Below are 17,632 nucleotides of genomic sequence, written 5' to 3'. Positions count from 1 at the left end.
CCTAGACTGTGGAATCTGCCTCTCAGCATATGGCTTGTTAGCTACTTTAGCTGCCGACACACGAGTGTGTGTGTGTGTGTGTGTGTGTGCGGACGGCGCAGATCAGTGATACATTTCAGTAATGAACAGAAGAGCAGAAAAAGATTCACCAGTCTGTCAACAACATTCCAACCTGAGCAGTAATCGAAAGCTTGAACGTTATTTATCAGCGATAGTTTCGGGATCGAAAACCCAGAAAGTGTGTCAGACTTGCCTTCAGGCGCCAAAAAGAGAAATGATTTTAACGAGGACCTCGGACAGCTGGTGGAGTTTTTAAGCTTCTTTTTAATTATGTATTTCATACTGTTTTGATTTGCCTCTAGAAATTCATTAGGAATTCAATGTGCAAAAACACCTTTGGAGAATCGTAAACATTTCGGAGACGAACCGGCGGTCGGGGCGGCGTCTTGGACAGGAAGTGGCCACCTCTCCCCCCCTCCCCCGGGCCCTCGACACCCCCAACTAATGACCACTGGGTACCCGCTTGCTGCACGATATACTCCCAGATCTGTGAGGCCCCTGGAGCTGTTTGAAAATTGCGTCCAGTGATGGCGGAGAGGTGAAGTGGAGGGGGGAGAGAGGAGCAGATGGACACACACACACACAGAATGAGTCTCCTCTGCCGTGACTATGACAGTGCTGCCGCGGGGTTATCGGTGGCCAACAGAGCATGATCGCGCACACAAACACACAAACGCTCCTGAGGGCCCTTCAGTCGATCTCCAGCCAGTCTGACGGGAGCAGACTGCCTTTTCTATCCCAGCCATCATCGTAGCCTTATTCACACAGTTTATTTACACCCTCTCATCTCTCACTTCCCCCTCTCCGCACCCCCTGATCCATATTATCCTCTTAAGCTGGAATCATTCGCCTCCCGTCACCGTGGCTGAGGTCGCACGGGCAGACGGGTGAGAGCGCGCCTGCGTCGGAGGAGTCGACACGACCGCTCCAGAGACAAACACGGGTGCGATCAGCTGAGAGATCATGTGTCTGTCTGGTCTGCGTTTCTTTTCTCTCTCTGCTAGCTGTAGCAGTTCGACCCTCCCTTCCTGGCTCCACTGGGACACAAACATTAAAGAGGTTTCTCATAATGAGGGAAACTACAGAGCAACTACGCTCACAGGGAGCTTCACGCACGTAGAAACGTGTTCCCGTGCCTTCCGTTACGTAAAGGTTATGTAAAAGGCATGAATATTAAAAGGATTGATGGTGCTTGGCTGTCATTAAAAGTGTAGGTCGGCGCTACAGTGGTGCACACACGTGTCGTTCAAACGTCGAGGAGCCGATTCACCGACAGATCATCTCAGTCCAAAGTGAAAAAACGACCATATATTCTGCTTCATTGAGGCGTCACACAGAACCGTCTCTATCCTGAGGTCGTGGCGCAGAAAGTTATTCTTCATGAATTCATGTCAATGAGAAAGATGTCTTCTGTCATTTCCCATAACAATCTGAGAGAGAGTGGGTGCCTAGCATAAATAAATGCGCAGACGTTGACGCCACCACCCACTGCTTGGATTAATTTGGAATAATGTTCCCTCTGCCATGTGCTGTCAGCGTCACGCGCTCGCTCGCGCAAATTGTCACATCAGAAAGGAAATAATTCCATACTGTTTGTTTCCCTGTCAGCTGCCATTGGTCTGCGCTCCAGATTACCTTTCTTCTAGTTTTGGGAGGTTAGCATGAACAAGTCTTCAGAAATAAAGGCTGTCAAACGTCCTGCCAGCTCTATTCGCGGAGCGCCTTCCTGATTGACAGCACGTCTCGGCTGGCGTGAGAGGAGACGCAGGGGCAGTCCACCTCAGGCAGGTGCTGACAATGAGACAGAGGGATTGGTATGCAGACGCAAAACAGTTTTCATACACAAAGCTGAACCTCGCCCAGAAAAAGGTGCTATGGTGCATGTAAAGCTGGTTATGATTTTATGTATTTTTCATCTTTGCTGTCCGCCTCTCAACGCTTCACAGGGGATGATATGCAGGTGCTGCCGGTAATTCCCTGTACCTGATGTGTGGAAACGCACGAGTACATGAGCAGAAATGCTCCCCAAAACATGCTGACAGAACTGCTCGACCCGAGTCTGATGTCTCCTTAGTTACAAGGACGGTTTTGTCCTTCCCTTATTTGCCTTTGTTGACCTCTTCTTCACTTCGCCACCATGTGAGTTCCGTAACTCTACTGCCAACTGCTGTCGGACTTAGCGAATTGCATCAAATACTATCAAATGAAATATATAAAATATATATAAGGCAATAATAATGGAGGAAAAATGGGTGTCTTGCCGCAGGTCAGTGCTCCTTTTTGGGTGCCTTTCACTCTTTTAATGGTGGGCAGAGTGTGGCCCTCCATTTGTCCCTGTATAACTGTGTTATTGTGTTCCGCTGCTTTCAAGTTCTGATTCTGAAATTCCTCCGATTAATCGTATTGATCGTTATTCACAACTATATTGTCAGGTATATGTTGCACATTTTTCATAGTAGTTAGTATATTTTCAACTTTTTTCTTCTCTATTTTTGAGTGTGTTTATATTAGTTTTCACTTCAGATTTTCCCATATGGCATTTAATTTCTACATTAATTGTGCCTTGAAAAAAAATCTTTATTATTTATTTATTATTATATAAGGATTTTTTTGTTAAAATATCTCACTCTTATTTGCAAAAAAAAAAGGTTTCAATTCAATTCACAGAACTACACTTTGCAGCTCATCAAATAATCCTCATTCTAGCTTTTATTTTGTAGTACCCTCTTTACACAGCACAATTATTTTTTTAGATTTTATTATTATTAGACATTTACTCACTAGAACTGGTTGGGGGCCCTTAACTACAGAATATAATTTGGCCCGTTCGGAATTCTCTTCTGCTGATGTAAACTCACTGTAAGTCTAGTTTTCATCATCTCCTATTCAAATCAGAGCTTCACAAATGCGCCAAAATGAGCAGCCCACACAAACTCACCACAATTCATCAACATCTATAGCATTCAAAAATATCAATATAGTTGCGAGTGATGCATACTGCTGTTGGTTGTGACGTCACTGACAGACAAGGCGACCTCACTTCGCATTTGTATTTGTATCAAGTTCTCAAACGCAGATGTAAACGTACAATCGCTGAGATTTGCAGCTTTATTACTCATCGCAGTGTGGCGTCCTGTCAGAGAAGCGCTCCGGTGACAGCCTGACGCGTGTGTCTGGAAGCCAGAAACAAATTGCCCATTGGGATAAATAAGGTTGACTCTGAATCATTTACGCCTGCATTAGCACGTTTGTGCTGCGGGGCATCAACAAAAAGTGAGTTTTTGTCGCCGACAAATCCTCAATAAAACATGACAGGAAGTGTTTGTGTGTGTGTCTGCGGTGGGTTATAGTGAGTTCATGACGCGAATCTCCATCTATTGACAGCAACTTAACAGGTTACTAGAGCTATTTGCATTCAAGCCTGAATCTTACTGAACTTACTGGCTACACTTTGTTTGAAGCTTTAGTTGGTCAGTCAACCGCTGGTTTGGAGTTTGGTGTGTATCAATGGTTGTGTCTTCCTCTTCCTCTCTCACAACTGACACTTGACTCCCTAGACTGAAGAGATTGTGAGTGCCGAATCTGCTACAGGCTAAAGTCAAACTGAGATTGTGAAGATGACTGTTGACAGTGTTCTTTGGTGGTGGAGGCAGAAGTGCCTCCAGTAGCAGTGTTAGACATGTGTGCGCTGCAGTGGGCATCAGGACCGGATTCTCCCGACGCTGAAGGGCCTCCGTGTAGAAGCCAACAGAGAGTGAGGCTTTGTGTCATTGTCTATATATGCTGTAACAAGAATCCGGCACTCTAGTACTAGGACTAGCCCTACTGTGACCTGATGCTCAGGTCAGATTACAGCCTGAGCTCAGGCAGCAAGTACAGTTTGGGCCACATAACATCACTGCCTTATACTCAGCTTAAGAGGCCTGTATCCACTGGTGTTGGATACAGACCTCTAGCACCGACTACATGCTAGCAGTGCTGGCAACTTTGTTGTGAATTCTCAGCAACTCCTATTGGAACAAGTTGTTAGCGACAAATGTGGCGACTTTTATTCTGTTAAACAAAACGGTTTGGGGGATGTCCAAGGCATTTGGGCGTTATTTCGCGACGTCTCAGAGCAGTCAGGAAGGGATGGAACCGATGAGTTCACTGTTCAGTGCGTCTCATGGAGAAACAGCTTCAAAACTTCACGATTAAATTGAAGTTGACTGGTTCCACTGTGTAATAGAAGCAATGTTTGTTCCGCCGAATCCTTGTGCCGAAGGGTGAGCACCCCACAGTCTGACCCCGGGACCGCAGGGCACCCAATACCAGGACGCAACCACCTTGTCTCTCAATTGCATGGACGTGTTTTGTGCTCGGCCTCAGTAGCGGTGACCCCATTTCGCCTACGTGGCGAGATGACTGTGCCGAATAATGTGCCACCAAACCAATGGCCTTTTAAGAAGGTGCTCCTGTCTACAGCAGTGCAGGTTACCGAGGGGCTGTGGAACATGTTTTCCAAGATAATGCAAACTGTCCACTCAAATTCCCAGCTGCATTTCAGCGGTCAGAGAGCTCCGTGCATGTCGGAGCGCTGCGCCCCAGACATTTCCTCTCTTGGCTCTGATTTTCTCTCAAGCTGTCCAGGGTAATGGAGAACTGGTGGCCCCGAATAGCTTTGCCCTGGCCTAATATATTGAGTGTGGTGTGGAAAGCCAGAGCAATACCTGCCAGGCAGCACCAGATGGAAGGAGACATTATACCCAGTCCTCCCATAAAGAGCCGCAGTGAGTGGCACTATATGAGTCGGCAGTGACGGTAATAAGTTAAATTAAACAGATGCTTTCTCAGATATAATCGGATCATTCAGAACACAGCGGCCTCCACACACAAGCTCCGCCATGCTCCGACCTGTGCGAGCTCATGAGTCCAGCTGGAGTTAAGTGGCAAACAGAATAAAAGTCGGCCACATTTGAAGTGCTCTCGGCCCCGGCACACTCGTGTGTGCGGTATGAAAGTGTTAAGGTCCCTTTCATGAAGGTTCTCTCTTCACCAGGCAGCTGCGTCCTGGCCAGAGATGCCCACTCCCACTCCTCCTGTGGTGATCATTGGAGGTCATCAGAGCATTTTTAAAAACCAGTATAACTCTTCCCTGCGAATAATTCATCAGCAGTTATTGGCAGCGCTTTTCCGAGGATGGGTTTCGGAGTGCTGTTAAGGGAGTTTAGCCCAGTAAACCAGTCTCTGTACAGTGCTGATGTCACATGCACTTAGAGGTTTGGGATCTGGGCTTCGATGAAGCTGACCCACTTCGGTAGCGGGACCAAGCCGTTTCATGACTCCTCCATGGTCATTTCCACTGGAGTCATTGGGGCTCTAAAAGGACCCTATTTCTCGCATCAAATCTCACATTTCAACGGAGAGGCTTCGCATCAAAACAACATTTAAAACTTTTGTTTTCATCAAGTCTATACAGTTTAAGTTTACATAATGGCTGGCTGGCTGAAAAATGGGAAGCGCGAAGAGCCCAGTGATAATACACTTTATTTATAAGCCCCTTTCCAAAGCTCTCAGGGACGCTTACACAATAAAAACAATGGAGGCGCAAAGAAGGAAACAACATAGGACGTAAAACAATGGATGCGATTGATGGAATGTAATGAAAGAAAGACTGCAGATGAGGAGATACTTGCCAAAGAATTGTTTCAGAAGCGCTGTTTTAGTAGAGGTTTGCTAGTCGCTGGACTTGCAGCTGTCAATTGTGATGATGCCTGAATGGACTTGTGATTTCCTGCTTCATACAGTTTCTTGTTTGACTGTGATTTAATAAGACTCTCAGCTATGAAGCATCTCATCTCCCGCACCTCTCCCTCACCACACCTGTGGTTCCTACTGTCTACCTGGCTGATGCCACGCCTCCAGTAACAGTGTGAAACTATTCCATCCTGTAAGACTCAAGCTTGGTTCAGGCAGTGACTCTCATATGTCAGTTCTGCGCGTGACACGAGGGCTAGATGTGCTTGAACTGGCCCGTGACATGAGGGGACCAGGTCACTTCCTTGTGAAATGAGATGACTGTTTCACCTGTATTGAGAGTGTACAGCAGAGGTGGGCAGTTAGATGTCCACATTATAAGAGCCACATTATAAACTGTGACTGCCAAAAGAAATGACTACAAAATGTGACAGAAAAAAACCCATAAAAGGTTCAATGGAAGTGTAATTACACCATGAAACCTATTTAAAATATTTTTTACATCTTATTTGAATAGACATAAATATAAACCATGGACAAAACATCGAAGATAAAAAGGCCATTTATTATATATTTTATATATATTTATATATTTTGAATTTTCTTTCAGCGAATTTTGAGGACAATAAAATGACAAACGAAAAGAAGAAACAAAAAATGTTGTGTGCTAAAATGGAGACAGGATCAAAAAAGTGACAGAAAATGACTATACAACTTATCAGTTGTATAGTTTCAGTCAGACATCGTGAGGGCCGCAAAAACATAGGCAAATGGCTACATATGGCCCCCAGGCCGCACTTTGCCCAGGTCTGATGTACAGGCATGTCTGAGGCAAGTTGGTTGCCGGATCATGCCGGTTTGGCTTCCAGTGACCTCGGGTGTCCCTCATTTCTTGGTCACATGATGAGGGAAAGTGCTGACTCATCCTTCCAGCCTCAGTCACACATTAACCCTTGTAACTGCTCAGGATAAATCCTGACGTAAGATGTCACCACCTCTGGCAAGGAGGGCGTGTCCTCGGCTGTCTGTTAGGAAAAGCTATGAACCAATGTCGCGGAAGGTCTTCCGGTCATCCTCTCCCCCACTTTTTCTTGCAGGCTCACTGACTTTCTTCTAGGTCAGACCTGGGAAAAGTATAGCCCGGGGGCCAAATGTGGCCCATTGACTGGATTTATGTAGCCCTAAAACTATAAAACTGACATTGTCTCTTACATTTTTGTCTCGTGCATTGTTTTGTGTTCATTATGATGCAACCGAAATATAACTTTCTCATTTGATTATTTTCCTCAATTGTTTGTGTTTCTTGTCCCTTAAAATACATCAGAATTGAAAATAGATTTTGAAATATATGAGAATCTTTATATGGAATGTGGTCTAAATTAAATAAAACAAAACAAACCACCAACATTTTCTGTGCATTTTTTAAGTGAAATTTCATTTTTTCTTTTCTATTTCCTCTTACCCTCCGTTCTTTGGGATTGACTGCCCCTCTCAATGGTCCCAATATGTGACCTGGCCCCTTAGGAAATTGAGTTGCCCACCTCTGTTCTACGATTTCTACTGGGTCGTATGAGCAAGTTCTGCAACACTACTGCCACCTGCAGTCCCATTTATCTCATTTAAACTTATGCATTTAAAGAAACATTGAAGTTCCTCATACACTGATCCGATCAGAACCTTGTTCAGCCCACCTGTTAATACCCCATCCAGTCTAGAGCGTTCCATTCGTGTCCCCTCACACCCTGATAAAACATGGAGAACTCCAAGTTCACCAAAATGCTAGAGCCCGTTCTCCTTCTGTGCCTGGAGAGCCTTCAAAACTACAATCATTATTCTACATTTTTCTTGTCTTACATTTCTAATTACAAAAGAATGGCCAAAGTAAAAACTTTTCTGAGCTTTGTATCTTCCACCGAAGCTCCTCAGGCCGTCGCCAGGGAATTCTCTCTCCCTCATTCCAAATGTTTATGGTATTTTAGAAGCCGGCTCTGACCATGCCGTTACTGTGCTAATATAAGCGGCACCTCGGGCGTTCAATAAAACATGAACTCTTTGTTTTCTTAAAGGTACTATAATGTTTACAGTTATTACATCGGCCCCAGTTCTCTTTAGCAATGCGCGGCGGCGTCCAGGGACCAACATCTCACGGCCTGGTGGGCGCAGGTCCGACTCGTGACATGTCACATAAAGAGACAGTTCGGCAGTATCACAGACTAGTTCTTCCTATTATGTGTTGTTTCCACGGCTCACAATGTACCCGGCGCCTGAGAGCAACTGCTGACACTGACTGAAGGAATACAAAAAAAAGGGGGAGGTTAATGAGGTTCAGGGACTGTTCCTCGTCTTCTTTTCACCTCGCCGACACGGCTGGATCCCACCACCGCGTGCCGCTCAGTGTCAACACAGTTCAAACAACACTGCGACACCACAGAGCACCGAGGTGTTGCTGGGAAAGTGTGATAAAATGAGACATCACTGAGCATCTCTCTTCACCAAAGAGCTGCGCTCTGGCATCTGGAGCGCAATTGTTCAGAATGGTTCCTGTCATGTGGGATTCTTCGAGGAGTGTGCGCTTCAGAAAGCACCCGCGTGTTCTCCCTAATGTCAGTGTGTGACCATGAAATGATGAGGCCCTTCTGCCCGGTCACTTCAGTTCTGGATCATCCCGTCTGATCTGAGATGGTACAGCTGAGATCTGCTCATGTGACCTTTAAGGGTGCGGTAAGCGCCACATGTGCATCTGCTACTTTGCCACGCCTGGAGTCTTGTCTTGTGTAAGGATTTCTGACGCCCCAAATCTACCTCTCTGCTCCTGCTACAGGATGCACCCGAGCTGGCTCTCCTCTTTCTTCAATGCCCCACATTCTTACTTCAAAAAAACCAATCATCGTTTTGCTGAATTTGCAATTTCCAAACTTCACTTGTGAAAGAGGTTGTACACCGTGCAATTTCAAACCCTTTGTTACAGATGAAAGATGACCCCTGTGAGAGACGCAGGCGGAGTCTTTGGTCTCACCGTCGTGAAATGAATCATCTTTTCTGCAGCAGTCACCTGCAAACATGACTCAAGTACCGCCACATGACAAGCATCACCTGCGAAAGGTAGCTCACGTTTTCGCTCTTCATCCTTCAGGAACAGTTCTCCATCAAATGTCCAGGACACACTGCTCATGGAACACTGAAGTGCTGAGTCACATGTTGGTGTTCTGGGTTCATCCTCTCTTTTCATCGTCGCTAAAAAAGATTTCTAGAGAATGCAGTTCCAGACATGCAACCGCACTGCAATGAAGACCTGAGAATTCGGAAACTCAAGGCAGATACATCCTCAGCCTGCGGGGGGCAGCATTACATAAAAGCAGAAGAAGGTTGCCAAAAGATCGTAAAGTAAATGTGACGCAACAATGAGGAAAATCATTTATAAAATGGATTAAAATAATCCAGCAGTTTTTGTAATATTAATATTGGCATTAACAAAGACAATACTTACGTTTGTAGCTCACTTACTTCGCCGCTTTGGATGACATTTTTTATCGGCTGTAAGTACGCAAAGCATTCTGAAGAATCTGGGTATTCCTCAATATTAAAGTAGGTGCTGGTGAATCTCAAACTTGGGGAAGATATTTTCCTCATTCTCGCTCCACATTTTTGAGGTTAAGGATCAAGGAATTGGAAGTCATCCTTTAATTTTCTTTTTTCAAGGTCAAGACTTCATGGACTGAGACGTCTTTTTTCTAAAAAGGATCTGTAAGAATGGAGGCATCCACATGTTTCCTGATGGAGGATGACAAAAAGAATGTAGTGCACATTCCATGCAGTCCGTGCATTCCATGTAGATGGCAGTGTTGTGCGCTGGCAACAAATGAAGAAGAATCAAAGAACACAACAGCCTGAGCGTGGAAACGTGTTCTGGAGGAGGATGACCTATATATATATATATATATATATGGATTTATTGCATCACAAAGCGCCCTAAAACTACCCATTAGTTTGACTGGAACTGTTCCTCCTCTGTGGTGTGTCTGAAGATGTAGTGGAACCTTAGCCGCTCTGCAAGCGCTGGTGCAGGGGACAGTGAATAAGAGAGTCACTTGTTTGGAATCCATTTTGACGGGTTAAATCTCGCTCAGAAGTCTTTAAACGGCGGCGATGCTTCATTAAACGCTGCGCTGGTCTCCACGTTGCCTCGCACGCGCGCCAGTGAAACTTTCTCACACAGACTTCAAAGACGCTGAAGCTGAACAGAAAGTTTTATGTACAGATTGTTGAGCAAAGGCTCCGACTGCATTCAACTTTTAAAAGCCTCTGAAAAAAACATTGATGCAGGTCTGTGTGTTCAGCTGTAGGCACAGCTGAGCCCTCAAACTGCTGCAGTGCTTCCTGTTCATTGTTAGGGAGGCACTCCTTTCCTCCCAAATAGAAATTTCTATTCACCGAAATCAATCTTTAACATAAAGGCTAATTACTCTGCTCCATAAATTATTCATTTGGTTCGAGCTGGGCCAGGAATCAATCCTATTGATGACTTTAAAAGCACGTAAAACTGCTGCTGAGTTGGGATCAACAGCTGATCTGAAGGCCTTTTGCCAGCTTGAGACGGATCGCTGCCTTTTTTTTTCGACCCGCTTGTGTATTGCTTCACATTGGCTGCACATGACGCCACAGTTTGACATCACTGCGACAGCTGGTGACACGCTAACCATCCAGGACTGGAGGTCGTGACTGACTCCTCCAGTAACTGTAGTCCAGCCGCCTGGTTATCAGCTGACCTGCTCAATAATCCATGTGGAGCCTCTTGACCCATCAAACAGCTATTGCTTGAGAGAAGTGTTGCTGCCTCACCTCTGAGCTTGTAAGAAATCTCACCTCTTCCTCACTTGCCCTCCGACATGATCAATTCATCAAGCGTTCATCCATGTTTATGAATGTAGAGGGGAATTAGCGGGTCCGCTGTGGCAGCAAGGGAAAATAAGCAACATCACACTTGTAGTTTCGATCCATCCAGGCTCAGTTCAGGACATAGCATAGCATAGCATAGCAGCGCAGCATAGAAACATTCACACACACACCTATTGATGAGGCTTCATGAAACAGTGTCCTTACTTTAAGAGCTCAGAAGCTGTTGGCTCCCCCGGACTCATTGAAATGGTTGTTCAAATACCGGGATTGTAGAGTAGAGAGCGCCATCCTGTGAAGTCTGAAAATGATGACACTGTTTCACGAAGCCTCATTGGTCCAACACTCCCTATACTATACTTATGTATACGAGTCATCAGTCAGCAGGTTCTCTGTTGGGAGGAAACTGGACCTTTGTCCACACTGTCACTGCCACATGTCACTAAAAATAACATAGAAAAGTTATGACCATTTTTTTCCCGTCTCCTCCTGGATCCCCTTGGCAATTGGCTCTCCTTTATTTATTCGTGAACCTGTCCAGAATGGCCATTGAAAGGAAGTCAAGGGGCAACATTTGGCCCCCGGGCCTTTCTTTGTCCACTGCTCTGGACTGTTCTCATGGAGTAGCAACTCTAGAATAGCGACTAACTTCATGTTTTAAGTAAATTTGAGATGGTTCTGGTAATAATTATCTTGTAATTATTATTGTATTATTATTTTTGTATTATTTCCAGTAAGTCGTACTTTGCTGTACTCTGCTGCCTCCGCTGTCCATACTCTGTTATCAGGATAACTGTGTGGCTTCTGCAGAAAACCTTGAAGAAACCATCGGCAGCTGAACTGGAAGTGGCGGACTCCGAACGAATGCCGGAGAATTCAGCACAAAAGAAAAGTGTTAAATATTTCCAATTATCTTTAACTCAGCGAGCGTTGGTACTAACTTCTCTCCGGTCTTTATTCTGACTCTCTGAATGTTTTATTCTCAGCTGTACTTCTCAGGAAATATGGAATCCACTTCAGAAAGCTTCCACGAAGTGATTGTTCTTTGAACGGTAAATAACTGCGAGTGCTGGCTAATAGTCAAGCGAGGTATTCTGAAAGTTGCTGGGTGTCTTTTTTGCTCAAGAACTTTTGAAACCGGTGAATATTACATTTTCATTTGCAGTGAAGAGAACAAACAAGAATAAATGTTTCATTCTTCTCCACCGTCTGTCGGAACGGCACCAGCACTTAATTGGATGAAAATAAACAATCGAGCAGAACAGAGGACGTAAAAATAGACTTCTGTCTGAACCTTTTTGTATTTATGATTCACTCAAATCCTGTTAAATAATTAATGGGATATATTTCTCTGCCAAGGAAATATAATTGTTAAACGCTGCGGAATCTTCATTGAGCCGATTTGAAATACTCGCCGCGAACACTTTCCCATGGACTGACTCACCCTCCAGAAGGTAATGGTACGTCTGTGTGAACGGGGAGGAAGAAAAGCAGCCTTGGATGCAGACACGAACACGAGCGCATCTAAGGGACAGCCGAGGTCAGGGGTCAACAGTCTGTGGAGTCGGGCCAAAGCACAGTGTGCAGGAAAATGTTGCTGCGGGTGAAGTGCCACATCATTCAAGGCTGGATGGTGGAAAAAAGAAAAACAAAAGATGTGCATAATTTCTCGGCAGGAGACGCAGCAGAATGGGTGTTTAATGCTAAGATGCTTTCTGGAAACGGAGCCAAGGATTTTGGGAGCAGCAGAAGTTTTTGCCTCTAAGTGGATTATTTCGCTCGGTTAAGAAAATAAAAGTCCAGTCTGACGCCGGCGAGCGCGCCGCACCTCGGAGATCCACCGTAAACGGGTCCGGGGTTGATGCAGTTTGATCTTGAGCGAAGGGGTGTGAAAGCAGGACTTGAAATGTGAGAGTGAGATAAATAGAGTGAGGCAGATGGAGGAGGAGGGAGTCGGCGAGTGAAAGAGCTTGGGCTGCGTGAGATGGAGGAAGCTGACATCTTGGAAGTGCAGATATGTCAGCTGGTAAAATTGGGCTTTGTTTTATGAGCACATTCTTAGACTCCAACTCATGTGTTTTTCAGCCTTTTCGCGCCGTGTTTCTGCTGGCATTGATCACATCGACAACAGATTCCCAAACAGCGTTTGTTATCGCGTTAAATAAAAAAAGACAATGGTATGTTCCAGGAAGGAAGTGAACCCCAGGGATCCATCATCCTGCAGCTGACCTGCACGGCATCTCGCTCTACGCCAGGATATAAATGCGTGGCCTTACACCAAGGGCGTAATAACCGCTCAGTGTCCACTAACACAGGTGATGAAGGTGTTGCAGTGGCTGGCCGCATTATAGCCTGTCTACTGTTGCTGCTGGGTGATGCATGGAGACGCCCCGGACGACTGTGTGGGTCAGTCACGGTTCAGCCACTAGTTTACTCTTGAAGCTCAGCGAGGGATAAACGGATGAGCCTGAGGGCAGGACCGGGTCACCAGACCTGCTTGAATCCCTACCCTCCTCCCTGAGGACGAGCAGATTCGGACCCAGTCATAGGGGTCCACTGAGGAGTTCATGACAGCCGTGGCAGCAGAGTTGAATGGTCTGGCAATGGCTGCAGCTACTGAACCAGAACCCCTGTTGTCTTTACACAGGGCAAACTACTAGAATGATCCATGGAGGTTCCAGCCTCTGACAAGTCAGACAAGTGTTGACAGTCACAATGCTTAGCATGTCAAGGACAAAGTGCTATGAAAAAGTAGCCAAGACATGATCAGGAGAGTCCAAAGTGACATCACAGGAGAGGAAGGGACTGTGGTCGCTCCACAAAGGAAACTAGAACTAAGAGAGGAGGAAATGACAACAATGAAAGAAACATTGGAAGGAAGGAATATATTCCAAATGAGGCCTTTAAAAAAGGAGGGATGATACCGAGCATGGACACGAGACAAGTGGGCAGCACACCAGAGTCTGAGTGAAACACAGAAATAACGTTAAAAACTCACCGAAATCGAGCCAGAAAACGTTCAGTATTTTCTCCTATAAATGAACCATCAAGTGTCTGTGAGCATCTTGACCCAGCCATCGGTGTTCTTGTCTCTTTCCATCTGTTTCCTCCTCATTCTGCAGGCCCACTTGAGAGGAAAAACAATATGTGTATAATTAAAATCAAGTTGAGCTAGTGATTTATTTTCACTTATTTTCAGGATTGATAGTGAGCTTATCTGTCAGGGGTTGTCACAGCAGGTCAGGTTCCTCCATTCACCCCATTCTTTGTCCAAGGACGGGATGGTCCTTCTGTCCACCTGCTTTACCCCCCGTCCCCTAGTTGAAAGTCATGACTAGCAGCTCCATAGTCTAGTGGCAACGGACTTCGTGACCTTTTTCACGGAAGAGAAATCAGTCACCAATGGGACTGAAAAGTGCCACAGACTGAGGCATCCTCGTACGAGTGAGTTCATTCCAGGTTGAAGGACAATTGTATTTATTTCACGCTGGCTTGCGTCCGACGGTTTATGATGTGGTATGGAGTCAAGTGACAGACAGTCACCAGGGGTTGTTTAAGGATCCTGACAGTGGAAGTCCTGAATTCCCCCTCACATCAACACACAATGTTTAAGAAGACAACTGTGTTCCTCACTGTAAGTGAGTCACAAAACGTGTCAAAGCAAAATACGGGCTCCTGAATTCGGCAATAATTCACAGAGCGTGAGTGAATCTTCATCTTCTCAGTCCTTATAATGAGGAATATGTTTTCAATTTCTCCAGTTCACTCCGAAATACGTCAGCAAAAGACACCCACACACTCTGGAACTGCAGCTTCAGCTCGACTTTAAATACCAGAATGGTTGGAGACGTGCAGAGCGCTCCACGCAGAATTGCAGCAGTTACTTTGCAAAATTTAAAAATCCCCTCAGAGTGGAGACGAAGGGAGCGGCACGCTCTGCTGCTGAGTGAGCTCAGCTGTGCACTAGTTCAGAGTATTTATACCATTCAACAATTGTTTATCTGCAGCCTTGGAACCCCCAGTGCCGCCTAATCTCAATTATACTTGCAAATGTGCTGCCAAGTGAAGTTCTGAGTTGGAAAATAAAATGAAAAAAAAATGCTGATGACAGTGCACCGGGTCGAGCTCCGGCAGACTTAATATGTCTGACGGAGTTTACCACGTCGTCTGCCGCCACCGCCGCCGCCGGCGCTTCCCATCAGCAGGGGAAGGAATGATCTTCATTTTGCCATCAACTGTCCACATGTGGCTGGAGCGTAGCAGACGTGCGTGTCTGCAGAGGAGCGCGCAGCAGGGGCGCCGGCGAGAGGAGAACGTCCCGCCGAGTGACAGAATGAAAGAGCGAAATGAAAATGAGGGCAAACAGCAGACTCCGAAAAGCAAACACCGGTGTTTGGTGCTCCAGATCCTCTGGCTTCTAAATGAAAACTAATCAAGATTTATTTCCCCAATTACAGTCTGAAGAGCCGCGAGCGGCTGAATCAATCAGTCCATGGCTTCATTTGTCAATCAGCACCACGCTGACTGCTGACGATTTCACATTCGTTTCACCAACTCTGTTGTCTGCACCTTTGTTTATGTCAAACTTCGGTAAGTCTGCTGAGCTGAAGAAGCTGAGCAGCACTGGCGAGGCGTCACTAGCGGGTCACTTTGTTGTCACCATACATTAAAGACCAGCTCTCAGCCAGTCAACTTCTGCTCAGCCACAGCCTGGTTTTCCGGTGGTGTGCCTCAAGGCTCCTTTTGTGGTCCCATTCTTTTGTCAGTCCACTCTTGGACAAAATATGTAGCGACGCCACGCGTCTCTCCACTGCTCACACAGATTTACTTCCACCTAAAGCAGGGGTTCTGAACCTTTTTGAGCTGAGAGCCCACCTTTTCCAGAGCAAATGGGTTCGGGGCCTATCAAGGAATAGAAGAAGATATTTGTCATCGAAAAGTCCAGCAGTAGAAGCAGGTGCAAGTCCTGTTCATCAAATGTACTTACGAAAAAAAGGAAAAAAAAAAGCAAACTGTTGGAAAAAATGTACGTCATGAATACAATTTTGAATAAAATAAATCTAATAAAACAATGTCAGAATATTGTAAAATATTTTCTTTTTCAGGAATAAACTCTAAAAAAGATAAAACTGCTCAGACAGGTGAACAGTTTTTAACTGATGGGGGCAATCTTTTTTTTTTTTTTCACGCTTTTTCATAGTTGGTAACTGCCATAGCCCCAAATCTCTGAATCCTTTTTGACCCTCATTGTCCCCCCATAAAAAAAGTCCTGTTTCCTTCAGTTAAAAACTATCTTTAAAATCAAACCCAAAAAAGAAAAACAAATTCATGCGTTTATATTATATAGAGTAGTCGAGGCGGACCTCTCTCACCTGGACCAGTAGAGGTCCAGGTGAGAGAGGTCCGCCTCGACTACTCCACTGGCATCAACAAGAAATCTCTCTCACGCCCCCTGCTGGTCCAGACCTCAGCAGCCGCAGTTCACCGTTGTTGTTAAGAAGTAAGAGAGGAGGGGCAAAAATATGGTGGGTGAAAACACTGGATTCATGTGGATGGAAGTTCAGTGAGACACGTTAAACCACTTAGCATAGTTCTTCATTTGATTCTGGAACACCCACAGGCCTGGCATGTGTACTACATTGCTTTACAAAGACCGTTGAGAGTTTTCCACCACAGAAAGTCAGATTCTCCAGAATAACCTTTGGGATTTCAGGCCCATTATGCGGAGAAAAAAAAAGTCCTGGTTTCAGGAGAGTAGCTGACAGGCAGCAGGGTGTATGTGCTCTGACGTCCCGCACCACAAGATGCTTCCTCTGGATGGATTCCAAATTGTCCACTCTGATTTCTCTCCCTCAAACGAAACTGAAATTGGTAACCTGTGAGCGGAAGCCCTCAAACGATCTGCAGCGCCCCTTTGGAAGCAGCCAGCGACATGAAATGAGCTGGAGAGAGAAATCCTCCCGCCGAGGAAATGTGATGACACAAAATTTTCTGGCTCCATTCGCTCTCAGATTATGGTCTGAATGCATCATTACACAGAGACGCTACAAGCATATGATTAAGGAGAATCTGGTGCGATGATTCATCTCAGTTTAAACTCCGTGTACATCGGGAAATTAAAAAGAGCATCATGTCCAACCCAGAGAGCAGCGAAACACAACATTCAGCATGAGAGATGCTGATGCATAAACACCGCAATCAGTTTGCTGCGAAGGACTTCCACTCTCACACCATTTATTCCTGTAATTACTATGTTTACTGCTTATTCAATCTTTTAATTAAATTTGCAGATTGTAAATAATTAAAAAAAAAACCTTGTCGTGGCGCACTTGCAAATTGGAATTAAATGGATCTACTTTTCCTGCTTTTGACAAAAGCCTTCTGCCGCGGCGACTGAGTCGTGCTAGCGAGTGACAGCAATAAATAACAATAGAACCGCTTTATTCAACCACGCGGATTATGAATTTGCATTAGCTAATGAAGTAAAGCAACATAAAAACTCTCTAATAGCTTTTGTTAGAGCTGTTAAAGCAGGCAAAGATGATTCATCATTTGCTTTGATTTACGCTTGGAGTCATCACTTTTCGTGCTCATGTTCAAGCCTGTAAGGGGCTGCGTTCCAAGCACTCCAGGGTGGGGTGTGGGGGGCGGGGGCATGGTCTCCAACACGCAGAGCGAATATTAAAAAAATGTAGGCGGGTAAGAGAAAATAAAAATTAAGTGATGACATCCTGTATGATCATAAAATGACACTTTAAAAATGCACAGAAAATGTTGGCTTGTTGTGTTGTATTCAATTTAAACCACATACCCTTGAAAGATTCTCCATGTATCTCATTCATTTCCAAATCTACTTTTAATTCTGATGTATTTTAAGGGACAATATATACTCCTAAAATAGCCAACAAAAAAGACGCACCAGAAAAAAATCTCAGAGACAGCA

This window comes from Synchiropus splendidus, chromosome 16 (genome assembly GCF_027744825.2).
Source record: "Synchiropus splendidus isolate RoL2022-P1 chromosome 16, RoL_Sspl_1.0, whole genome shotgun sequence".
In the NCBI taxonomy this organism is placed as follows: domain Eukaryota; kingdom Metazoa; phylum Chordata; class Actinopteri; order Syngnathiformes; family Callionymidae; genus Synchiropus; species Synchiropus splendidus.
The sequence above is the reverse complement of the archived record's forward strand: the minus strand, read 5'-3'. Positions refer to the sequence as shown.